The sequence below is a fragment of the Sceloporus occidentalis genome, unplaced genomic scaffold (genome assembly GCF_023333645.1).
Source record: "Sceloporus occidentalis isolate IW3139 unplaced genomic scaffold, rSceOcc1.0.p SCAF_5, whole genome shotgun sequence".
NCBI lineage: Eukaryota > Metazoa > Chordata > Lepidosauria > Squamata > Phrynosomatidae > Sceloporus > Sceloporus occidentalis.
In genome coordinates this window covers 154,950,346-154,977,992 of record NW_028316985.1, presented here as the reverse complement: position 1 = coordinate 154,977,992, position 27,647 = coordinate 154,950,346, and the positions used below count along the sequence as shown (strand labels likewise).

Genomic DNA, 27,647 nt, shown 5'->3' with positions numbered 1-27,647 from the left:
CATTTGTCATTTGTTGTACAGTGTTAAACATTCCTGACATAAATAGCCCCAGATTGTACCCAGTTAACTGATTATTGACTTCCTTCTTCCTGTGCTCAGGAAATTATATTTGTTTTTTAAACCTGTGCATACATTGGGATATTCAGAACTACCACGTGTGGTTTCCGACCGGGAGTAGTGCTGCTTCCTTTCCTGCTGATTGCATGATTGTTCAGGTCTCCTGGCTGTTTCACTTCTGGAAACGGACTGTGCTTTGCTTACCCACTGACATCCAATGGAATCATGCTTGAAATCCCAGAGACACTTCCCTCCTGATGGTGAGATCAGGGTAGATCTTCAATCATGGACAGAATATTCCAGGACCACCCACGTCTTCTCTGACAACAACAATAATATACCACACAGAAGTAGGCAGGTTTCCATGAGTAGTGGGCTAGATTATTTCTGAGCTAACTCATATATCACCCATAGAACCTTACTAGAAACCTTTCTTTTTGGACATTGAAATTATACTTCATGACTGTGAAAGTATGATGCCTGTGGTTCCCATAAGGAACAAACAATCAAACTATCTGCTACATATTGAAATAGCTGAGCATATGCACATCTGTGAAGCACGATAGCTTGGATAGGTTTCTCTAAGTACTTGGAGGCTTTGTCAGTTCACAAGAATGAGTGAAGAGAAGCCAGACAAATATAAAGGCCAGACAATCAAAGCTTTTATCTTTTAGATCTTTGCAGATGGGCCTTCTGATCAAATGACTAACGACTGCTTGCCAGATCAGCAAGTAGCAACCACAAAACACCTGTACTTACTTAAGTCTTTTAAATGTGCAGTTCTTAAAGTAAACTATATTTACACGCACACCGTCTTTAAGCTCAATGTCTCCAGTTCTCTACTAACTTATGTGAATGTGAATCAAGGAGCCCTGTGGAGCTACCTCAAGTGTTCTAATTACAGAATGCAACAGCTTGCATATTACAACAGAACTGCAACTGCAAGGTACAAAACTTAGGTTTTCTCTGTGTGTGAATGGGTACCCAAAGTGGAAGGCTGAAATCAGCAATGGAACATCTGCAATGAAACACTGCAGTGAAATTTACAATATTGTTGGTGAATCTGGTGTACTTTCACCCAGGAAGTATTTCTACTGTCATTTTTAAAAAACACAACAGTGAGCATCCTGTATTCCTGGGATATTTTAAACCTTTCCCATTGAACCACTTCCTGTAAACATAAGCCACAGAACTAGCATCTCTTGCTGCAGAAATAATGATACAGAAAAATAACTGCAACCAGCTGAAGACAACAACACAGTATACTTCAGCTGAAAAAAAGAAGAAAAATGGAACACATTCACCACATGCAATAAAATAAGAAAGGGTTGAGAGTAAACGATTTCCTATCATAATGTCATTTTATCATCAAGTATCATAATACCATTACAAGGTTGCTATTTGCTGTGGCAGTATACAATACTGTGTTAAGTTCTAACACATGTTTTAAAATTAGGCTACTAAAATGGTAAACAGATTTACTTGCTTTATTCGAGTAAAAAGGCTGTCAGAGAGGCTGGACAGCTATTTGCTGGGGATGCTTTAGCTGGAGAATCCTGCATTGAGTAGGAGGTTGGACTTGGTGGCCCATGAGGCACTTTCCAACTCTATGATTCTATGTAGGCTAAGCATAGAAAAAGAGATGATTAAGAATGAGTATATCCTGAAACATTATAACAGTGTGTTGAGAATGAATACAGTGGAGCCTCCGCATACGCGGTCTTTTTATAGGCGGCTTTGAGCATAGGCGCTCAAAGCCGCCGGCGCGCGCGGGGCGGAAGGGGTGGCGCGTCCCATTCAATTGAATAGGCGCGCGCACCTGTTGCGCCTCCCGCGCCGCCGCGCCGCCGCACACGAGCCCCATTGGAAACAATGGGGCTCGAGCATAGGCAGATTTTTTTATGCGCGGAGGGATCCGAAACGGATCCCCCGCGTATAATAAGGTTCCACTGTACTATTGAGGGTCAGCCACATTAACTGATGTAGGTTATTTACAGACTTATTTTAGGAAAGCAACCCTGTTCTATGATTTTGTTATTATTCTTGTAAGAAGTATCCAAATCAAGCCCACCTTATGGCAACTCCATCCTGAGGAAGCCTTCCAATAGGGCTGAGAGAGTGTGATTTGCCCAAGGTCATCCAGTGGCTTTCCATGGCTGAGTGAGGATTTGAACCCTGGTCTCCTAGAGTCCTAGTCCAACATTTGAACCCCAGCATTCAAAATATTACACTACACTAGCTCTCTATAACTAAAGGTATGGTAAAAGTTGTCTCTTGACATGAATGTCTAGTCATAACCGATTGTAGAGGACGGTGCTCATCTCCGTTACTAAGCCAAAGAGCCAGCGTTGTCCAAGGACTACTTTGGTGGCCATGTGGCCAGCATGACTACATCAAATGCTGCTACCTTCCCACAGAAGTGGTACCTATTTATCTACTTGCATTTGCATTGTTTCAAACTGCTAGTTCGGCAGAAACTGGAACTAGTGACAGGAGCTCACCCATCATGCAGCACTTGGGCCTTGAAGTGCTAACCTTCCAATCTTCCGTCTTAACCACTAAGCCACCACAACCACCTGTTTTTCAAAAGCATCTGGATAAGCACAGCTAGGGTTCTAGGCTGCAGATGAGTTGCACTCACCTAGCCTGGGCTGTGTGCAATAACACCCAGTTTTGACTTTTCAACCTTGCGTCTATCCCAGTGAGATTTGCAGGTGTGATAATCTCCTGTCTTCAATGGGAATTCCACACTCTTGGCTGCTATCAAGATCAACTCTGCATCTTCACCGAGGTGGTTGAACACAAAGGCTTCTACGTTGCACACAGTGCATGATTAAGTTTATGAGAGGAGAGGAGGCCCTTCACACGATACAGTCCCAAACTGCTGGGACCTTTATAGGCAATAATCAGCACTTTGAATTGTGTCCAGAAAAGAACTAAAAGAGAACTCTCATTCCTCAGATTATGCTGTTAAGAATCCATTCCCACAAAATATGATAATTATATATACAGTTGCATATTCTGAAAGATCATGTTGTAAATTCCTTTCTGGATTATATCATTCCAGATGACAGCTCTGTCATGCAGAACCAACATCCTGCATCTAAAACACAAGCACACCAGAAGGAAAGTTTTTAGTTTAGCCCTTGTCTTGGTTTGCTAGGCTGAAGAGTTGATTATTTATTTATTATTGCAGAGGGTAACATCCAACGTTTCATTTTCGTGCCTGACATCTTAAATGTTGCCATCTAAATAAGACATGATTATGGGATTTTGCAGAATGCACCTAGTAATATAGCTTTGATATATATTATATATATATATATATTACTAGGTGCATTCTATACTTTCTATACTTTCAGAGACAACCTATGTCCAAGAAGCAGATGGTGGGTAGGGGAAATATCTAACTTTGTTCTACCATGCCTGAAAGTTTCTAAGGGCATTTTAGAGAAAGAGGCAGGGACAGGAAACATCAGCCAGGTGACAGATTACAGAACACCCTTGAAACACTCTGCACTATGCAGTGGCTGGTTTTTGTCTCTGAGGTGTCAGCCTAAGATCCATTAATTCATTGTCTCCCATCAACATCTTAACACTGTTACCAAAGGTTAGCCCAAAAAAGGTCTTCCACAACACATCTGAATGGTGTTCCACCTCTGGCATATTGGAAATACGCATAACCTGCTAATGCCACGTTTTTGTAACATAACGTTGTCAATCTGGGCTCTAGTTAAAGACCCGATTAAAGGGGAGTGGTGGGTGGTGGGATATTGGAAGCTTTCCTTAGTATGAGGTTTCAGAGTCTACCTGGGACTTTGTCACTACATAGTAGCTGGCAGGGTTAAAAGCACTCTGTTCTTTGGAAGGTGTGGCTTCTTTTTAGCACACAGTTCTTGTAGCTGGAGGGCATTGTGTCTGGCTGAGTCAGTGAGACAGGCTCCTGAAGCTTGACTGAAGTGCAGGTGGTTGCACAACCCTTCCATTGTCGTCTGTCAAAAAGGAAAAAAAGGGTGCAGTTCAACTCATTTCTTTAATGCTTGATTGTTTAATACCGTTAACACCAAAGTGCTGGACTAAGACTGTGACTTGTAACAGCAACAGTGTCACAGCAGTCCTATGCATGACTACTCAGAAACAAATCCCCAAAGTCTCCAGTGGGACTTACTCATGTACAAGTGTGCTTGTATGGGACCCCCCTACAGTGAGTCTTTACACTTTCCTGTTATAACCACTGTTGGTTTTCAAACGATTTTTGTACTGCTGAACTGATGGTTAATCAAAAGTAAGCAATTCCTTCCAATTCCCTGCTTTGGACCATTGCTAAGAATTATAAAAATGTGTACCTTCTGTAATCAGCTCAGGCTAGAAATGTTTTCCTTGCTGCTGTTTAAAAAAAAGAAAAGAAAAGAAAGACCAAGCTCATACCTTAAGGACTTGTTACTAGGCAACAGGGTTACACTTGCCAATTGCCACCATTTCCTTCTTACCGTATTACAGGCCTTATTATTAACATTTAGTTTAGAGAAATTGCTGTCATTATGTGAAGTAACTTCCTTTTGAGGTTACTCATTAACCTTAGGTATTTTACTGTGTGATTATAATTGCTGAATGCCATTGGCATGGAAAAACTCCTCAAGGTATTAGGAAGAGTGACCAAAATACAAATACAAATAAAAAAATACACAGGTTTTTAAAAGTCATCTTTTCTGCCTCTCTCCCCCCCCCCCCCACTTTCCACTTTCTGTTTCATCACTGTTATGCAATCACTGACTGCAAATTATTCATTGTGAACATGTCAGTTATACTAACAAATGTGCATGGAACGATGCTTTAGAAAGACATTTCCATACTAAAATCAAAAGTAATTGTGGATTTAAAATAAAAAGTAGCCTGCCTAGTCCCCATTTTTCACCACCTCCCATCTGTGAGGATGAGGGGGTATTTTGCATGCTGTTTTTGACTTTTAAAAGCACATGATGCTGATTGCACTTATTATGTATTGTGCATGTGGCATGGCACAGTTACTAATAGTGTGAAGTCGAACCTGGAAAGTTCCTGATTCAGATTTCATTTCAAGTTTTAGACATCTGCAGAAAGTAGATCGTGATCTGAGATGGGTGCACTGGTCAATTTCCACTGGCCCAGTTTCCAGAGGTGGGAAAATTGCATCGTTCTAGATGATATTAGACTACAACTCTTGTCAACACCAGCCATCATAGCAAATGCTGAAGTATGCTGGGAGTAGCAGTTCAATAACCTCTGGAGGGCTACTCTTTGTTCATCCAAACTTTCTTGCAAAGAAATTCTGGACCAGGTGGCATAAGTATGACCCAAGAAGTTACTTATTGTCTTAAGCAAGAGTACAGCATGGTGTAGTGATTTAAGTGTTGGACTAGAACTCAGAGAGACTGGTGTTTGAATCTTTAACTATGGAACCTCACTAGGTGACCTTTGGCAAATGACATGCTTTCAGCCTCAGAGAAAGGCAATGGCAAACCTGCTCTGTATAAATCCTGTCAAGAACACCTTGTGATAGGGTTGCTATAAGTTGGAGCTGACTTAAAGGCACTTGCCAACAAGAGTATGAAATCCAGATGACAATAGAATTTTTTTTCTGCCTTAAAAGATCTTGCCTTGTACATCTGAAAAAAGTTGAGCCATGGAAAGCTGAAGCCAGCCAACCCTAACTCTATACTAGCTCATCTTAGAAAAACTACTATTGAAGCCTTAGCCTTTCAGTATGTGGATAATAATACTTATTTGTTTATTTATTATTTCCAGGATTTATATCCTGCCTTTCTCCCACAATGGGATTCAAAGCAGGTTACAATATTTTAAAAAGACAGAACTAAAACACTGATTACAAAAGTTAAAAAATAATAATAAAATACTACCAACATTAAAACATAGATTAAAAACAGCATAGTTAAAAACAGTAAAAATCATAAACAGTAAAACAAGACACCATTACTTAAATAAAACCTACCCCCAAATGCCTGCCTAAATTGAAATGTCTTCAACTACTGGTGGAAAGAGAGCAGGGAGGGGGCCGACCTGACCTTCCTGTGGCAGGGAGTTCCATAATCTGGGAGCAGCCATGGAGAAGACTCTCTCCTGAGGTCTCATCAACCGCACTTGCGAAGGTAGTGGAACTGAGAGAAACCCCTCTCCTGCTGATCTTAGCACTCGGGCTGGCTTGTATAGGGAGATACAGTCCTTCAGATAGTTTGGACCCAAGCTATTTAGGGCTTTAAAGGTCAAAACTGGCACCTTGAACTCTGCCTGGAAATGGACTGGTAGCCAGTCTTGTCTTGTTCTTGTGTGCCTTCAGGCCGTTTCCAACTTATGGCAACCCTAAGGTGACCTTGTCATGGGGTTTACTTGGCAAGGTATTTTCAGAGGGGTTTGCCTTTGCCTTTCTCCAAGGGTGAGAGAGGGTGACTAGTCAGAATCGTGCATTCAAACCACTATTGTTATTGTTACTATGTGCCTTTAAGTCATTTCCAGCTTATGGTGACCCTGTGGTGAATCTATCACAGGATTTTCTTGGCAAGTTTCTTCAGAGGGGTTTTCCATTGTCTTCTCCTGAGGCTGAGAGCATGTGACTTGCCCAAAGTCTTACTGTATGGAATTCCAGTAAAAATTAGTGAGATAATATATGAGAATATTGTAAAATACCATACTTTCTCTTCTTTTCCCTCTTTGTGGGAATCATCCTAAAGGGACTAATCTTTTAAACATTATGTTTCACTTCATTTTATAAGAACAGAATTAAAATAATGACAGTGTCCATTCTTGTCCTAACATTGATACTTTGCCGATTGGAGTAGGAGCAAAAATCTAATAAAATTCAGTAAAATCCTTGCAGCAGTCTCCAGTGTGAACAAGTCAGGTGTTGGTCACAGAAACTTTTACGTTAAACGGAATGCAATGCCAGCCCAAATATTATTTCACTTTCTGAGACAAAGGACGAGTTTGTGTTCCTTCCTCATTCTAAGTACAGAAGCAAAATGAGCTGGCCATTAAATCTTATTTCAGTATTGGAAATGGGAAGATCTTCTAATATACCATATGCACCAAGCTACTCTAGGAGGCCCAGGACAAGGGTTTAGGTGAGCGTGTGCAGAAGGAAGCAACTGTGGAGCCCAAAAGGACCAGTGAGGAGGCTACCACTGTTAAACCCCCCACTCCTCAAGTGTCACTTCAGACAATTGCCTCATTCTTCCTGAAGGTAAGGAGGGCCGTGGCAGAATGGGAGGTGAATGTAGTTGACTTATGGCAACCTCATGAATTTCACAGGGTTTTCTCATAGGTAGTTTTGTCAGTTCCTCTGAATTATAGCCTACAGCATCTGGTATTTGTTGGCAGCCTCTCATCAAAGTACTGACCAACCAGGTTGACCCTATTTATATTTGAAAATCAGACAGGATCTGATACTTTTAGAGTATTTAGGCCCTTTTTAGAATAATTTCCTACAGAGCAGTTATAGGTCTACTGTCCTCACTAATTGTATAATCTCCAAACACATTGAAAGTGGTTTCTTCTCCAATTTTCCTGATCCCTATTCAAACTTCATCTTCCTGATTTTACTTCTGAGGCCTATATCTATTGTCAAACTGGGAAGCTTTCTGTTGAACCTTGCTTAACAACCGGCCTGAACGGACAGGCCAAAATAAAGCTGCTTCAGGTCTCTTTGGAGGTATGCTGTTTAAATGATGTGTGCGTCCTAAGACGCAGGAAGCCACACCAAAGCCACACTCCCGTCCTAAGGACTGGAACACAGCTTTGGTGCAACTTCTGGCCTCTTGCGATGTTTGTGTCATTTAAACAGCATACATCCAAAGAGATCCGAAGCAGCTTTATTTTGGCCTGTTTGTTCAGGCCCAACCTTAACTATCATTTTGGAAGGATGGTCCCACACATTGCTACAATTTTTAAAAACCTCTCTGTATCCTTTTAAGAAGTAAACTTATGTTAACCTGTGCTGTCATCAGTATAGATTGATGATACTCTCAATAGAATGTACTAGACAACCGCATCTAATTTATTATGGTACAGTGGACCCTTGTTATACGCTGGGGTTTGGTTCCAAGATCCCCCGTGTTTAACAAAATCCGTGTATGCTCAAGTCCCATTAAATATAATGACATAGCAAAATGGTGTCCCTAATAAAAAATGGAAAATCAAGGCAAATTTATACTTTTTTGGAACATTTTCAAACCGTGTATGCTTGAATCCGTGTATAAAAAATCTGTGTATAAGAAGGGCCGACTGTATTGCCTGGCCTCCTTATAGCTGTCCTAGAGTCTGTATTGCACTAAGACTTATGGGACTAAATCCATTTGTTAATCCTGAATAGAATAGACCCATTGAGTCAATGAGGTTTACATGAGTTGATTCAATGAGGATAAGCATTTGATTTATTTAAATAACTCCACCATTGACACCACATTTCCATAGAGTTGGAATTGCATGCTACAGGAGGCAAGAGGCTATGAGACAATCCAAAATAAAACAAGAGATAGTGCTGGAAGATGACCCTCCCAGGTCAGAAGGCACTCAGTGAGACACTGGGGTAGAGCAGAGGACAAGTACAGGTAGTGCTGTGGGTAATAATGTCACTGGGCTTAAGATGAAAGAACATCCAGCTGTTGGTATGCTTAGAGGTAAAAGAAAAATCTGAAGCTGCACACAACACATTATAGGAACGTGGAATGTCAGATGCATGAATCGGAGGAGACATAGGTGCAATACATGCTGCCCTGAAAGAGAGAGCTGGAGGCATCCGTTTTTCTTCTGGAGGGATGCCGCAACAGCCAAACTGCGCGGCGTCCCTCTGCAATAAAAAGAACCCAGAAAAACCGGGTTCTTTTTAAGGTGCCTGGCACATGTCACAAGAGCGCCATTGGTGCACCAATGATGTTTAACGATGCACAGCGACGTCTGTACACTGCACGTTGCTTACGTCATCATGGCAGCGCCCATGTGGACGGGACGCTGCCATGATGCTGCCGCTGTTACACGAACCCTAGCATTGGCAGTGCCACACTGCTTTTGGCCCGTCTGTACTGGGTCAGAGTAAAACAACAAGTGACCCAGAAACTATCATACTGAAAGTAACTAAGAGGTCCACCAGAGGTAAAATTGAGACTCTCCTGCTTGCCATAGGCCATCCACCAAGGCACCTTACCCAAAAATGGAGTATTGGAGACTGGCTGATATTTATTCACTATAATGGGATAACTATCCATGGGCTAAGAGTGTATATAGCAGCATAGTCTACACATACAAACTTTACTGTATACATTCATCCACATAGCAAGTTTCCTCAGACCACATCAAAACCACCTTCAGACTTCTGTGCTGGACATGCAAAAGGTGAAAGAGCTTGCATTGGACAAGATGCTGGGGGAAGAGCTGGTATGCTCTTTCCAATCAAATGCAGTTCATCACTGAATTGGGGAGTGAAACACATTTGTAGGCCTCATGCATCCAGATTAAATAACAAGCCACTGCCATTCCATAAATCCCCATTTCACTTAAGTATTCTCAACAGTAGGACACCTTTGGCTTTCCTGACGCTTTGTGCTATAACTCCCTCAGTTGCGTGGCCATGTTGGATTGAGCCTTTAACAGTTGAAAACATCTGCATGATCAAAGGTTTTTCTGCCCAGACTAAATGTAAAAGAAATTGTCTGGGCCAGGTGTTTGAATGTTTTCATTTGCAACAATATAGCATAATCCTGTGTAAATTTTTCTTGTTAACTACCTTCAAGTAGACTTCGATTTATAGTGACTCTATGGATGAGAGACTCCAAGGTACCTTAACAGCTTGCTCAAGTCTTACAGATTCAGAAATAAATATCATTGTATTCAGTGAGGTTAGGATACATATGATTACAGCTTTAATTGTACTTTTTCCTACCCCTTTTTACTCTGATATTGTTTTAAATGCTGGATTATTATTTTTAAAACATCAGTTCATTAATGCACACAAAACATTATTTGTGTCATGGGTTGTTTTAATCTAGCTGAAACAGGAAAGAAATACTTGGATCTATGCATCAATGTTATCTATGTTTTAGTTCTGTTTCTAAGATGAATGAATGGCTGGCCTTCTTCTAGAGTCAGAGGCAAATGTTCTCTGCAAAAAATCTCAGTCGTCCTTCTCTCCATTTCTCCTTTGTATAGAAGTGCATCAGCATTCCTTGTAACTTGATTCTTTTGACAGGCTAGAGCAGGCCCCTGAAACTGAGATTCCCTAGTTTCCCTTACCATATGACCTGGTGGGGAAATATATATCATATTCAGGAAATTAGGAAGTCAAGTGATAGAGATGCTTTATACTTTCCATTTCTTTTAGTTTAAAATAATAGATGTTCTTTTCAAATTCTCATTTTGCATGAGGCTTACTGAAGCGGGCAGTGTGAAGCAGCTTTGATAACAGGGAATGGAACGTTATGATGGGCTGTAGAACCTTAATTTGGAAATCTTTTAAGATACAGTGACACAATTATCAGTCTTTCCAAAATCATAATGTATGTGCATAATGGAGGATATGAGCACATTCTCTTCTGTTTTAATTTTGTCAGTTCTCTTTTGAGCTATGCACATTGCTGGTAAGTTTGAAGAAACAAATGGGATACTGCTTCTCTGTGACTATAATGCAATTTGCTAGATAGTGAAGGAGCCCTGGTGGCGCAGTGGTTAAATGCCTGTACTGCAGTCACTCACTCACAAACCATATGGTTGTGAGTTCAATACCAGCAAAGGGGCTCAAGGTCGACTCAGGCTTCCATCCTTCCAAGCTCACTAAAATGAGTACCCAGATTGTTGGGGGCAATTAGCTTACACTTTGTAAACCACTTAGGGAGTGCTTAATTGCACTGATAAGCGGTATAGAAATGTACTTGCTATTGCTATTGAAGGAAGGAGGGAAGTAAAATTGCCTACAGAGGTTACAAAATGGGTTAGCCAAAATCCACATGCTCTGTAAAAGTTACCATAGTCAGCTGTGGCATGCCTTTTGGTTTGTAGGACAAACATGGTAAACACTGCTCCTTTCTTTGCAAATCTGGTGCTAGTAGTGACATGAGACTTCTGTTATCTAATAATAAGCACTTGGACTGGGCTCTACAGGCTAATGGTTATTCCAGCTCAGATATCAGAAGAGTTGCCAGGCCCAGGAAAACCCAGAGAAGAGAAGACAAGCAGCCACCAAAAGGGAAGGTATTTTTACCATACATCAAAGGAGTCACAGATAGAATAGGCAAAGTGGTGAGGAAGCACAACCTTCAAATGGTTTACAAACCGACGAAGAAAATCCAGCAAATGCTTCGCTCAGCCAAGGACTAGAGAGTCCCTTTCACAGCCGCAGGAATTTACAGCATACCATGCAGCTGTGGACAAGTCTACATAGGGACCACCAGACACAGTGTGCAAACAAGAATCAAGGAACATGAGAGACACTGCAGACTGGGCCAGCCAGAAAAACCAGCAGTAGCAGAACATGCCACAAACCATCCCGGGCATAAAATACTGTTTGAAAAAACTGAAATTCTAGACCCTGCCAACCACTACCATGTCAGGATGCACAGGAAAGCCATTTAAATCCACAAACATCTGGATAATTTCAACCAGAAAGAAGAAACCCTTAACGTGAACAAAATTTGGCTACCAGTCCTGAGGAATAGCAAAATAAGGACTCAGCAAATGCAAATGGGAAACCATTCAGAGTCAGGTGCTTTCCCAGCAGATAATGATCACCAATTAGCAGACATTAATCCTCTTTTGCATTAGCCTCCCAGCCTGAGGCCTGCCATCAGCACAGAACAATACACATGCAAATCACTCCTGCATTCTCAGGCTCACACAGTATATATGCACCCAATTTTTCCAGGCAAAGCATTCTCTGAAGATGCCAGCCACAGATGCTGGTGAAACATCAGGAAGAAAGTCTTCTAGAACATGGCCACATAGCCCGAAAACCCACAAAAAACCATTGGGTCACTCTCTAGCCTCAGGGGAAAGCGAGGGCAAAGCTCCTCTGAAGGAATCTTACCAAGAAAACCCTATGATAGGTTCACCTTAGAATCGCCATAAGTTGGAAACAACTTGAAGGCACACAACAACAACAACAACAACAACAACAACAATTACAACTACGACAAATATGTGTCTTCAAGTCGCTCGTCAGCATATGGGAATCCATAAATCTGATGGGGTTTTCTTCGGCAAGGAATACTCAGAAGTGGTTTTGCCAGTTCCTTCCTCTGAAATATAGCCTAAAGCACCCGGTATCTTTGGCAGACATCCACCCATGTACTAACCAGAGCTGATCCTGCTTAGCTTCCAAGATCAGACAGGATCTGATGCCTTTAGGGTATTTAGGCCACTAAGAAAATAATGCCTAGTTTTAAATCTCATGGCAGGAAGTAGAAAGTAATTACTCATCAAGCTTTGCAGATTTACTGGTCAAAGTTAGAGTATCAGAATGGAAGCTATTTACCCATCTTTCAGTCAAACCAAATCTAATCTGTCCTGTAGAAGTGGGCAATGTGAGAAGCCCTGAGGACCAATTTTCTTCCTCTGGGGACTCTTTGGACAAAAATACCAAAGAAAGGAGGAAAAACAAAAACAAAAAAGCCATCTAGCCAGACATCCACTTCTTGTTTTGAAAAATGTGTGTGTGTGTGTGTGTGTGTTTTAAAAAATTAAACAGTGCAGTGAGAACTTTCAGACTTTCAAAAACATGACTTGCAGTTCTTGCAGGCTTTGAGACATATTCCTCTCTTTTATGAGAAAAAGGTCAGTCTAGGGTGTCTGTCAAAGGCAATAAAAACATATTGGCCATCTGTGCCTATTTGGCAAGGAGAAGCCCAATTAATCCTCTGTCCTCCAATTTTAGTTGCTTATAAAATGTCCCAGTTTCTCTCTTTTTTCTCTACTTTTCCCCACTTTCCTCCAATTACTTCAATTGCTTCAGATGGAGCTCAAAGTTCAAAAGTAGTAGTAGTAGTAACAACACAATAACAGTAATAATTTCATACCTGCCTCTTCCTAAACATCAAGGTGGGGAAAAACAGATTAAAATACAACAACAGATAGATACCAGCTAAAAACATAGAGCACCAATCAAAACGAATAACCAGTTAAAAGAGTATTATAACATCAGTTAATAGACATAGGAGATTATTGCATGGACAAATAACCCAACTGCTCCCTAATGGAATGCAGCCGGGTTGTGGGCTGCAGGTGGGCACTATAGCTTGTAATTCACTGCTGATTCCACCAGACGATCACAACCCAACTGCATCCTGGGCTTCAGGCACACTTCAGAGGTCACTTTTCAAAGATGGAAAGCTCCTGGCTTTGAAAAGTAGCCTCTGAAGTGTGCCTGGGACCCGAGGTTAGCTGGGATGCAATTGCCTGGCAGGATCAGCAGCGACTTACAAGTGATAATACCCACCGACATCCCACAACCTGGCTGCATCCCGTTAGGGAGCAGTTGGATTATTTGTCCAGGTGATAATCTCCATACAATCAATCAATTCATAATTTAAAAACTTTTAATTTAAAAATAATCTGGATATGCCTGTCGGAAGAGATTGTCTTTAGTGCTGTTTCAAACTCAGAGACAGTACGTATATCCAGCTGTTGAATCTCTTCCAGCAGATGATTCCATAATTTTGAGGCAGCTGAAGAAAAAGTCCTCTGGGTGAAGTTGTCAGCCTAGTCTTGGTAGTTTGCACTCAAGTATCTCAGCAGAGAAAGGAAGAGAGAAGGGGACAGAATCTTGCCCTTCGCAGTGAGATCAGGCAAAACCAAACTTCTGCAGTGTCTCCTAGCTTGTGTGTTATTCCTCATTAATAACTTTTGCCATCTTGACCAGACTCTGGTGTTGCTTGACCACATATGGCTTAGCTTTCATCTATAAAATGTTGGAAAAACATCAACAAAACAGCGTGTACATGTAGACCTTATTTGCTCATACCTTTTTAAGAAATCTGAGTGGGACAGACAGCCTTTCACAGAATTGCTATATAAACCTCAAAAGTTTTGAAGGCATGCAGACTTCATTGTCTATTCAGTGTATGTACTTGTGTTCAACATATCTTACCAGAAGATTTGAAAACAACAATGAAGTACACAAGAGACAGACACCACAGTCGTTATCCAATAGGTGCATGTCACAATTGCACAATCAGGAAGAGCATACTAGAAGTGAACAAACCACCAAATGGGAACATTGGGCTTCTTGGACCATAATCTGCATTTTCACAAAGAAGGATTTCCTACAAGAGATAGGTTGCACCTCACAGCAGTTGGTAAAAACATATTTGCTAGGAGTCTTGCAAACCTACTAAGGGGAGATTTACTGAGTCATAAGGGGGTGGGAGATGATACTCCAGAGGGGAGTGGGACATTGAGTACTGGAGAAAATAGACTCAATAATACAGGGGGAATCAGACCAATAGTACAAGAACCAAATAGGAGACAAAATAACAGTAACAACAAACAAGGGATCAGCTGGAAAAAATGAACCATGGTCTTAGATGTCTCTACACTAATGCACAAAGAATGAAAGATGAATATGAATGCTTAGCACAGGAAAGCAAATATGATTTAAGAAGCATTGTTGAAACTTGGTGGTATCAGTGTCATGATTGAAACTTAGGACGTTTATTAAAGGTGAGATACTGAACATGTATTTGCAAATAATTCCAATGTGAAAGAAAAGTGCAGGTGTTTAAGAAACTAAGGTTTCTTAAGCTTTCAGATGAACTGAGATTTAAAGGAGACATGTACAGTGCCATTCAAAAAAAATGGTGCCAAAGTAAAGCTGCCCATATTTGGTTTTGCACTGAATCACCCTGTATAAGAAATGGAAGAAGGGAGAAATCACCCAAGAGGAATACAAACAAATAGCCAGTATTTGTAAGGGAATTCAGAAAAGCTAAAGCTCAAAATGAGCTAAGACTCACTAGAGAGGCCAAAAATAATAAAATATGATTTTTTTTGGCAATGTTTGAAGGAAGAACAAAGAAATGGTAGGGTCACTGCATATAGAAAATAGCAGAATGCTAACAGGGGACAGAAAGAAAGTCTGAGCTGTTCAGTATCTTCTTGGCCTCAGTCTTCTCCCAAAAGGAAAACAGTGACCTAACTGCTGAAAACAAAACAAGTGATATAGTAAAGAGATTGCAGTCCAGAATAGGTAAAGAGGTAGTAAATGAATACCTATCTACTCTAAATGAATTCAACTCTCCAGGGCCCTAAGAACTACATCTGAGGTTGCAGCCGCACTGCAGAAATAATGTAATTTGACACTACTTTAACTGCCCTAGTTCAGTGCTACAGAATTCTGGGATTTGTAGTTTTCTGAAATATTTAGCCTTCTCTGTCAGAGAGTTCCGGTGCCACAACAAGTTGTAAATCGTAGGATTGCAGAGCATTAAGCCATGGTAATTAAAACTGTGTGCAACTGCATTATTCCTCAGTACTAAAGAATCTTTCAGATGCTATCTCAAAGTCACTGTCAATAATCTCTGATAATTCTTGGAGAACAGGAGAGGTCCCAGCAGACTGGAGGAAAAGAACAAAGAAGAGTATCCAAACAACTACCACCAGGCCAACTTGTCACTGCTACCAGGAAAAGTACTAGATTATTAAAAAGCCAATCTGTGCATACATAAAAGGGATGCTATGATTATTAAAAGCCAGCATTGGTTTCTCAAAAGGGAGTTATGCCAAACTAATCTCTCTCTCTTTCTCTCTTTCTCTCTCTTTGATAGAGTTTCAAGCTTAGTAGATCAAGGGAGTGTTGTGGATATAGTGTAGCTTGATTTCAGCAAGGTTTTTGACATGGGTTTATCTACACTCTGAATATGTTTTAATGTGATTCCTCCACATGTGATTCCAAAGAATGTAGCCATTTTGCAGGGGGGGTGGGTGGGTGCCAAAAACTCCTCAAACTGCACAGAAAAAGGCATTGCAGTTTTTAGTGGAGTATTTGTGAGTATCCAGGAGGATACAGCTCAATATGGCTGTGCATTTTTGACAGAGGGAGAGCAAATAATGCAAATTTGCACAGGAAAGGAAAGTGTTGATGTGAATGTGCAAGAATCCATAGCAATTAGCATAATACACTTATGTATAGATTACTGGAAGGTCTCCCATGATATTCTTGCAGGTAAACTGTTTAACGGTGCTGCTGTTAGGTGGATTTATAATTGGTACACTGAATGAATTCAGAGAGTTCTCACCAATCGTTATTCTTCATCTTGTAGAGAGGTGACTAGTGGGGTGCATCAGGGAATTGTTTTGGGCCTGGATCTTTAGAAATGATATAGAGGATGGATCTACATCTTTATAAATGATGTAGATGATGGAATAGAAGGTATGTTGGTCAGGTTTGTAGATGATACCAAACTGGGGTGAATGTAGATGAATGCACCAGAGGATAGGATCAGAATTCAAAATGACTGTAACAGATTAGAGAGCTGGGCCAAAACTAACAAAATGAATTTCAACAGGGATAAATGTTAGGCAGGAATGTAGGCAGGAAAATGAGATGCTTAAATATAGGATGAATGACATCTGTCTTGAAAGCAGTACACGTGAAAAGATCTTACTGTATTTTTTATAGAAATATATATGCCATCTTTTCATGGTGACTTCACACAGTTGTGGCTTAAGTAAAATTTCTGATTTAAATTGCTGAAATAGCTGTCTTCTTCTTCTTCTTCTTCTTCTTCTTCTTCTTCTTCTTCTTCTTCTTCTTCTTTTTGCATAGTTTTTAGTACTTTTAAGTGTGATGCAGATGTGATCCATCTTTAACACTTTTGCTGAACCTGACTTTGACATCTGAGAAATGATGTTGCTTACAAATGTGGAAATTGTAAATGTGGGGAAACTTACAAGCAGAGCTATTATGGCAGTTTTGGGAACAAAGTGGACATGGTTATAACCTAGCTTTGGGAATACATATACTGTACACCAAAGAAATAGTGTTCAAATGTTTAAGTTTCTGCTTCTGCTCTATAACATTTTGAACTTTTATTTTGCTTCCACCACTTTCTCACTGCCTAAAAAATTCAGTTCTTTTAGAGAATGAATGTAATGACAAAAAAGTATACAGATTTTCCCTTTATTGGTGACATTTTCAAAATAAGTAAAACGTGCTTTTCTTTTTGATATTGGACTATTTAAAAAAACGAATGAAATACACTGTGTGTTTGCTATGAGTATCTGACTTTTTAAAATATATCCTGTGAACCTTTTCCCTTCCCCTATGTCTACTCCCATCAGGGAAGTTGTAGATCCACAGGGATTTACTGCTTCCTTCTTGGATAACCTGTGTTGCAACTTAACTTCAAGTTTGTTTCCTCAGCTGTCTGACGAAGTTTATCTGATTCACATTGACCCCTTAGTTTTATAATGAGCCAGTTTATTTGCTTGTGCAGAATTAGATTTTCTTAGACAGAAACATAACAGACCTGTAAAGAGGCCAGCCTTTTGATCATTTCTTACCCAGAAGTGGAAAATATACAGTTCCTTTCTGCACTCACTGTGCACTTTCTGGCTTTCTAATAATATTACGTTACTCCTGCTATGCACTGTGCTGTTGACTTTTTTTTTAAACACCATGTTGTAAAGTCTGAGTGAGAAAAATGCTGTTTCTCTTCTCTCTAGTAGAGGCATTGTCAGAATTTACAAGCTAATTCCTTGACTGTGCTTTGAAAATCCAGACCTTTTGCTTAGCAACTGAGCCAATCACTTCTAACTCTAGTTTAATTTTTTTCCTCAAATGTTGCTGCTGATTGAAAGTTTTAAATGTTTATCAAAACCCTGGGAAGAAACTGAGGGATAAACATCTTATGCACGCAGTTCAATTTTGTCTTTGATAGAACTGAGTCTATCACATTCTCTAACAAAGCTAGATACCTGTGCAAGAAAAGAAAAGAGAATAAAATAAGAAAAGAGAGAGGGCCTTTAAAAAACAAGATAGGCAATGGGACATAATAGTTGTCAGTGCTTGATTTTCTAATGTAGGGTCACATTCCAACCTGCTTCAGCCTCCTATAAGTCTACAGAGATACCCCCATACAGAGGGCCCCATGGAGGAAAAGAACTTTTACATTTCTGTTTGACTGGGATCCATGCCAGTGGCTAAGTTCAATGTGCAGTTTCCAGGAACTTTCTGGTACTACTCTGTGCTTCTGACAGGCCAAGCCAGACGTGTTCAGCCCAAAGTAATATTTCCTGATTTCCATCATTTCTCAAGATGTGAGTGAAGGTTGCTGAGGGATTTGGTGAGATAGAATACTGGCGTTACCTCCAGAGCTGCTGATGTTTTCTTTTTCCCCTCCTGCCCTGCCCTGGGCTTTCCTTTCACATCCTGTCTTGTGCCTTTATAAGTCCTATACTTGGATGCAATTCATGTTGATTATTTCCCTGTGCAAACAATGTGCACCTGTTCTTATGCAACAAGCAAACAACTTTATTGATTTATTGCTAGGGGCGCTTAAGTGCATAAACCTCTATAGATGCTATAACAGTTAATTATCGCTGCCACATTTATAATTTAATCTTAATGTGTTTTCTTGCAGCCCTGTTCTGAATGTGACATTAGGATTAGAATCATAGAACCGTAGAGTTGGAAGAGACCACAAGGGCCATCCAGTCCAACCCCCCCCCCCCCGCCATGCATGAAATATAAATCAAAGAATCTCTGACAGATGGTCACCCAGCCTCTGCTTAACAACCTCCAAGGAGGGAGATTCCACCACTCTCCAAGGGAGTTTGTTCCACTGTCAAACAGCCCTTACTGTCAGGAAGTTCCTCCTAATGTTGAGGTGGAATCTCTTTTCCTGTAGCTTACATCCATTGTTCCGGGTCCTAGTCTCTGGAGCAGCAGAAAACAAGCTTGCTCCCTCCTCAATATGACATCCCTTCAAATATTTAAACAGGGCTATCATGTCACCTCTTAACCTTCTCTTCTCCAGGCTAAACATCCCCAGCTCCCTAAGTCATTCCTCATAGGACATGGTTTCCAGGCCCTTCACCATTTTAATCGCCCTTCTTTGGACACGCTCCAATTTCTCAACGTCCTTTTTGAATTGTGGTGCCCAGAACTAGACACAATATTCCAGGTGGGGCCTGACCAGAGCAGAATACAGTGGCACAATTACTTCTCTTGATCTAGACACTATACTTTTATCGATGTAGCCTAAAATTGCATTGACCTTTTTAGCTGCCGCATCACACTGTTGACTCATGTTCAACTTGTGATCTACTTGGACTCTTACATCCCTTTCACATGTAGTCTTGTTCAGCCAGGTGTCCCCCATCCTATATCTATGCATTTCATTTTCTGCCCTAAGTGCAGTATCTTACATTTCTCAGTGTTGAATTTCATTTTATTAGCTGTGCCCCAACTTTCTAGTCTATTCAGGTCATTTTGAATTTTGATCCTTTCCTCTGGAGTATTAACCACTCCTCCTTATGTGTCATCTGCAAATTTGATAAGTATGCCCATAAATTGTGTCATCCAAGTAATTAATAAAGATGTTGAATAGCACTGGGCCCAGGACATAGCCCTGTGGGACCCCACTGGTCACTACTTTCCAGGATGAAAAGAAGCCATTGTTAAGCACCCTTTGAGTTCAGCTGGTCAACCAATTACAAATCCATGTAACAGTTACCTTGTCTAACCCATATTTTACAAGCTTGTTTTCAAGAATGTCATGAGAAACTTTGTCAAAGGCCGTACTGAAATCAAGATATGCTATATCCACAGCATTCCCTTCATCTATCAAGCTGGTAATTTTATCAGAGAAAGAGATAAGATTTGTCTGGCATGACTTGTTTCTCTAAAACCCATGTTGGCTCTTTGTGATTATGGAATTGCCTTCTAAATGTTCACAGACTCTCTGTTTAATGATCTGCTCTAGAATCTTTCCTGGTATTATTATTAGTGGTACAAACTGTTTAGAACTATGCTAGAAACTTGAAAATATGTGATGGCAGTTATTAGAATACAAGCCTGGGTTTTTAGAGGTTTATTTTTGGCAGTTTGGGTAAATCTCTGCTTCTTATGCCACCCCAATTTCTCCTGCTCACAATGTCTATCAGCTCCTGTCTTTATTTTCCATCCTGTAATGCTTTCTTCCGATCTCAGTTAACTTGTACTACCATTGCTGTCTTGTACCTCACTTTTGCCATATGTTCCAATGTTTGTTTGAGCAAGACTGGCAGAGTGAAGCAACTGCTTCAGATAGCAGTTGCTGGGGGATAGCACTGGAAACTTGCCAGTTGCTTTACCTGTCATCCTTGGCTTTACATTGCCTTCAATGACACAGCAATGCTTTCCATGCTGTAAATTGGCTATCTGTATAGGTATAGGTGAAGGACTCTATCCATTACCTGTGTATTCACTAGGTATGATGACAGACCCTATCCCATTAGCTGTAGGCGGGATACAGACCGCCCAAAAAGGGCGGTCTGCCACCACCTCCATTTCCGCTGGTGGGAAGCCTCAGCTGCCAAGCAGCGAGGCTTCCCGGTGGCGGAAAAAGAACCCGCAAAAAGTGGGTTCTTTTTGCGTTGCGCTTGTGACACTTGAGTGCGCAAATGGTGCACTTGTGATGTCGCAAGCGTGACGGGACGTGCGGACGCTATGCATTCATTGCGTCAAAATGATGGCGCCCGTGTGTATAAGGCGCCGCCATTTTGACGCCCCCGTCAGGTGCTAGGGGTGAGGCCGGTATGGATGGTGCATCCTCGGCCAACCCCTAGCACGTGACGGGGATGGTGCAAAGGCCCATCTAAATAGGGCCGTAGATAGCATCTGTGCATGGAAAGAAGGGGCTCACCCTTGTCCTTTTTTTCAGACAGAAAAATGTCTTGGGCTGGTCTTGCATTTATGTATGCACAGTGTCTACCTTATTCACACACATAGGAAAATATTGGTGGCAAACTGCAGTTATGAAACATCTGAGGAATAAAGGATTTCAAGGATACATACTCTAAGCAGCATTAGCTGAACAAACAGAGGTTAAATGGAATCTGATTTGGAACTGTTCTTGAATATTCGTAATGTAGTCCTCAAGAAAAAGGAGACATTTTGCTTCAACTGTATACTGAAGTGCAAACTGTCAAGTTGTGTTTTGTGGAAGATTACTGCTTTAGAAACAGGCCAATAGGATTTGAGGCATTTGAAGAGAAAATCACAACCTGGCTGCTGAATATTTCATCTACTGTGTGAATCATTCTACAGAGGATGACTGTACAAGCTGTCAAAACCACAACCTCCTGTGGTAACAAAACCACTGGTCCTATGCCAAATGCACTGTTATGAGCCACGTTCCATTCAAGAAGACTGAACTTGTTTTGTTCTGTGGGCTCTACCAGCAGGTAAACAAAAGATAAAGACTAGGCATAACTAGGTAAAATTACATCTCATTCTAAGTGCTGCTTATTTCAGTGTAAAAATTCATTAAAAATTAATGTATATTTAATTGACTGAATATCCTTCTTGATTTAAAAAAAGTGAAATAGAAAAGTTCTTGAATGGTTAAAGTATTTGTAATTATGAATTTCCCTTTACTGGGTTGTTAATATTGATAGCCAATGCATTGATAACAAGAGTAAGTAGGATAGTAATTTTTATTATTATTTTAATTTTCAATAGATTTTTAAAATCTTTACCTATTTCTGTTCTTACAACAATGCCGGGTTGACTGTTCTTCTTCTCATTTTGCAGGTAGATTACAGTGAATATTCTGGATATATAAGGTAGTATGGTGAATGTACTGTTGGAAAGCAGATATTAGCAGAAAATCTCAAAAACTTGGAATGACTACTGAGGAAAACCAAGGAAGAAAGTGCAAAAGCAAGATCACAGCTGAACTTTAAGAAAATATAAATAACGACCAAAGATGATTTATATAACTTTAAAGTAGATGATGAAGACATCAGAATAGTCAAAGTTTTTCTATACTTTGGCTCCCTCATAAATTAAATTGGAGACTGTAGTCAAGACATCAGAAGAAGACTAGAACTTGGAAAGGAAGCTATGAAGGAATTAGATATGATTCTCAAATGTAAAGATATGAGATTGAGTACCAAAAGTTTGTGCCATCACATTGCCAATTTCTATGTACAGTTGTGAAAGTTGGACAGTAAAAGAAACCTGACAAGAAGAAACTCATTTGAAATATGGTGCTAGAGGTAATTTCTATGGATACCATGGAGTGCCAAAAAAACGAGTACTAGAGCAAATTAATCCTGAACTCTACAAAATAACCAAATTGAAGCTATTGTATTTTGGACATATCATGAGACAGCATGACTCATTAGAAAAGACAATATTGCTAGATAAAGTAGGAGGCAATAGGAAAAAAGGAAGGCCCCATTACAGGTGGATAAACACATTCAAGGAAGCCACAGTGCTGACTTTGCAGGATCTGAACAGGCCTGTTGCTGACAGGATGTCTTGGAAATCTCTCATTCATAAAGTCATCTTAGGTCAAATTTGAAAGCAGTTAACAACAACAGATACATGAAAGATGCCTTATATCAGATATTTGTACAACAAGCCTAGTACAAAATTTGGAAACATTAATGTTTTAGACTACAAGTCCTGGAATCCACAGCCAACACTACCTTATTGGTTACATGATTCTGGTAGGAGTAGTCCAAATAAATAACTTTTCTGAGGTCTGTCGTAGTGCAGTCTATTATGACTTGCAGAAATCTTTCACATCATTTCCTACCAGATTCTTTTTAACTGCAGATTTCAGCATCAAATCTTCTGTAAATCAAATCAAATAAAGCAAAAGCTGAAAACCCATGTACATGCTCTGTCAGTCCAAGCTATAGTCCTGACAAGTAACCTAAATGGTGAATGGGGACAGGAGGATGGTAAGGTGTAATAAAGGAAAAGGATGTTGTTTGAATTAAGGGATAGACTTTTAGCACTTATCTCACCTCTTTCATGGTGCCAGTCCAGCCTGAGGACTTACATGAGGAAGCCTTTGATGCTTTTACTTTACAAAAGTCCATAAACACAGGTTGAACCTCAGCAAGCCTGGACAAGTTGGGGAACTAAATTACCTCACATGGCTTGATAGTGCTCCCTCAAGCTTAAATATGAATTGTTTCAAAGAACAGTAAGGCTTTACAAACAACAAAGAAGATTGTTATGTGGATAGAGTGAATTTAGGAGCAAAAGGAGTGTTTTATAACATTAATTTCAGTAGCTTATTTACAATTAATTGCAAGATTTTCTAGAACACTGTTGTTTACCTCTTTAGCTGTGACCTGGCGCAGCACACAACACACCTTTTTCAACCAGCCCTTAGTTTTGTAATGGAATTTGTGCATTTAAACTTGCCAGTCAGTGCAGTGGCAGTTTTCTGAGCTTTGATAATCTGGTTTACTACTTTATTTTCATTGCAACAAACAACTTGGCCTGATAAATGTGCACTGTTAAAATGTGTGCTCCTTCTGTATTTACTGGACTTGGGCTGCATCCACATTGCAGAAATAATGCACTTTGACATTTTTAACTTCCATGGCTCAGTGCTATGGAATTCTGGATTTGCAGCTTGTTGTGGTACCAGAGCTCTGTGACAGAGAAGGCTAAATAGCTCACAAAACTACAGTTCCCAGAATTCCATAGCATTGACCCATGGCAGTTAAAGTGATGTCAAATTGCATTATTTCTGCAGCGTGGATGCAGCCTTACTGATTCTACTAAAACAAACAAACAAAACCAGTGGACATACCCATTTGGCACCTGTAGTTCCCCCCTCTTTTTCTTCATGTCCCTCCTGAGATAACAGGGCTGCCAGCATGATAGAGATGTCACTTCACATTTTCCTTCCAGTGGATCCTAGTGGTGATTCAGATTGTGAGTTATGGTTGATTCTAGTCCTTTCAACAATGACATACTTATAACTTCTTCTTTGCCTTTGTTAAGTAAACACTTCCATAATGCTTTCTTTTTCAGAAACCTGATCTCATTTTGGTTGGGAACACAGGACACTGCCTTACACAGTTATAAGGATCAGCCCATGGGTCCATCTAGTTTTAGGGTTGCCTATGGTGACTGGTAGCAACTCTCAGCCAGGAGCCTTCTCAGGCATACCTGGAGATACCAGGTACTGCACATGGAACCTTTTGCATATAAAGCATGTGAAATATCATTCACACTCATCCCTTGGTTTTTCATTTCTTGTGTAACAAATATAAAAAATATCATACTTGTCACATTATACATACCTCAGTGGACATCCTGGTAGTGACATACATAATTATGTCCACTTTACATTTGTGTATGAATTTCCCCTGACTCCGATTGATGTAGAGGGTACCTCCCTCCCTCTGCCTTGTGCTAAGCCTCCTCGGGACTCCCTTTTACTCTGTGATAGCCCCCCTCCAACAGTCCTTCTGTTGTTGGTGGAGAGTTGGGGTCATGGTGGAGATCAGCAGATGACATAATCTGCTGAAGCCTCTGGAAGATTCCAGCAGATCTTGGCAGAAGTTGTCCTCAGTCTGTGTTTGGCTATGGGAACATAACTAGACTTGTTTCCACTCACATCTATTCTCCACCAGCAACAGAATGGCTGTGCAAAGTGGGGCTATTGCTGTGAAATTGTAGTTCTGGTGTGTGTGTGAAGGGGGAGCCATAGCAGAATTCTGCATGTGCAATTGTTATGCTACACTTGACAATTGTAGGATATTGACCATAGTAATCACATTAGAGTATGCATACATTTGTATAGTTCGTATTAACCTGATTAAATTTTGTCTCACAATTTCCGTGGCAGCTTAGGCAGTGATAAAGTGTAAGCTATGAAACACTCCTGCTTTCTTCACAGACTTCCCTTGCACAGTATGTACTTCCCTTGCACAAATCCTTCATCCAGAGACATTCCCTTCAAATTGTTTCTTTGGTCAAGAGACACATGACTCTCAGAATTACTGCTGACAGTTGAACACTTTATTATAGGGCAAAAGATCCTCTTAGGAATATAAGGTCAACCATCTCCTGAGTGAAGAATTTTGTATGCACATCAACACACCAGTGCTTGATGCCTAATCCTTTAATATGATTTTTATGGGCCCATTTCAACAGGTATTTGAAAGGATGTCTTTCAGTAATGAAACAGGTTGCTGGGCAAAATGAAGGAGTTATGGTCAAAGGTGGTGTGGCATCATGCTGATCTTTTCATGTTGTTGTTTTTGTTTATTCATTGTAACATTTGCTGCTGATGTTGCATTTGAGTATAACTGATCTTTTACATGACATAAAACTCTCAAGTTCTTCCCCCAAACCAGTCAAAAACTCTTGATTTAGCTTCAGTTGTATCAGCAGAAGTAATGGCACACTGGCTTTGCCCTGTTTCCCAGGAAAACCCATCCTTGTTTGGGCTGCTGTACAGCATTTCTACATCTAACAGAGAGAGTCTTCTAAGACATGTCCCTCACTTCAGTTATTTGGTGCCTTTTGCAGGTGTAATTATTAGTTGTGTATAAATTTTGGGGGCCTGGTGAGAAAAATAAGAACATAATCAGTGCTTGGTAAGTTGCTTTAAAAAGTAACCAGTTACAATTACAGTCAGACCGTCATATTCACAGATTCTGCATCCACCAGTTCTGTTTCCATTGATTCAATAATCCATAGCTTGAAAATATTTTAAAAATAATAATTCCAAAAAGCAAACCTTGATTTTGCCATTTTATATAAGGAGTATAATTTTATTATGTCATTATGCCATTTAATGGGACTTGAGCAACCACAGATTTTGGTATCTATGGTGGTGGTGGGGTCCTGCAACCAAACCCCAGCTGATTCCAAGGGTCCACTGTATAGCTTCAGGCCCTTCTCACTAATACATAGCTACTGTTATTATTCCAGTTTTTAAAGCACTTTTCCTGATATTTTGGACTCCATCTGATATTTGCTTCATTTTGTTTTGGGCTTAAATTATACAGTTATCTGTATTGCAGCCCTGTTGGTGAGAGTTGGACACAGACAACACATTGTGGGAATAAATAGGGAGAGGTAGCAGGTTAAAATGTTATTGGCTACAGTTGCTAAGGCTTGACACAACATGAGGTGAACTATACCTAGGGTTACCATAATTCTCTACTATAAGCTGGACAGTGTAGGATAAAATTTAGCCTAAAATGTAGGACATTTAAGGTCCTCCGTTATCCTACATTTTGGTCTAAATTTTATCCTATAATTGTCTTATATTTTGGTCTAAATTTTGTCCTATATTTTGTCCCGGTTTATAGTAGAGAATTATGACAACCCTATCTATACCAGTAGTGAATAACCTGCTGCCACCCCATATGAACCTCACCCCCAATCCCCTAGCCTACCAGCTTGAAGTTGAACCTTGGATTGACAGATATATGACCCATTGTGCCAGTCACAATGTAGTTCCCACATCACCTGGGAATGAGACAAGACCCACAGCCCTTGAGCTGGGCATGGCTCAACCCCAAGCTACTATAAGGAGCACCCAGTCCTGAGTACTCCAACCGAATCTATCCTCATACCAAATCACACAAAGTTGTGACAATAAAAACAAACCAAAAGAAAGCAGATAAAACTAAATGCCAATGTAGATCAAGGGAAACATTTATATGCTCCTGACATGGACCTAACTGAAGCCAGCACTGAAAACATCCACTTGGGGAGTCCTAACCCTTACTCTCAGACACTTGAGACACGGTGAGTCTGTAGACCATGTGTGTTCTTAGTGTTTTCTTCTCCTCTTGTCAGCATTTTTTTTTAAATCACACTTTCATTAACATTTTTATTCCATTTCCATAACTTTTTTTTGGTGGGGTTTATAATTCTTAAAAACAAAACAAAACATATACCCCCCATAACCAAACTATATCTACTTACTTATATCCCAGTTTTCTCTTAACAAGGTCCCAAGGCATCTTGCAATAAGTTTAAAACAAAGTCACAACTAAAAACAGATAACACAGAAGTTAGAAAAAAAACATTACATTCGCTAACATTCAAAGGCCACATATAATTTAAATCAGTATAAAGTTATATAAAAGACATAATTATTTAATTAAACATAAATATATAAATATAACAATTTAATTAGAACTAGTAACTTTTCCAGAGAGTATGATCTTATGCAAGCCCCACTGAATTTGTTTCTGTTCAGAGTAATAGCAATGTTTATTTTAAAAAATAATTGCTTACATTAAAAAAAAATCCAACAAACTACAGAATACTCTCCCCTACAAATTCCTTATTTTAATTGTTTTCCCAAGTATCAAATGTGAAAGCTTACACAGCAATATAAAACCAAAAAGCCCTAGATTGAATATATCTGCATTCCATTACATGTGCATAGAGTTTACTGATGAGAACAGAACTGCATTGTGTACAGTATGCACATGTGAAAAACTCTACCTGTATTTGAAACAACAATCTATGCACACATGTCCACAAACTGTACCTGTGTTGAAAGTAAGGTATGAATATCTCTTATCTTTCTCTTTATTTCCAGGAATGAAAAATATATCTCAAATCACGGCAG

At 40.0% G+C, this 27,647-nt stretch overlaps 1 long non-coding RNA gene across 2 annotated transcripts; it reads right to left on the bottom strand.

The window, feature by feature from the left end:
- Positions 1–3,441: 3,441 nt before the first annotated feature.
- On the bottom strand, positions 3,442–27,647 carry LOC149312991 (uncharacterized). Of its 2 annotated transcripts, none has more exons than XR_016281449.1 (3): positions 27,567–27,647; positions 26,993–27,059; positions 3,442–4,049 (listed from the first exon to the last, which is right to left on the bottom strand). It is a non-coding gene; the product is annotated as an uncharacterized LOC149312991 (long non-coding RNA). The 2 variants fall into 2 exon arrangements; XR_016281448.1 differs by lacking the exon at positions 3,442–4,049 and adding an exon at positions 25,172–25,616.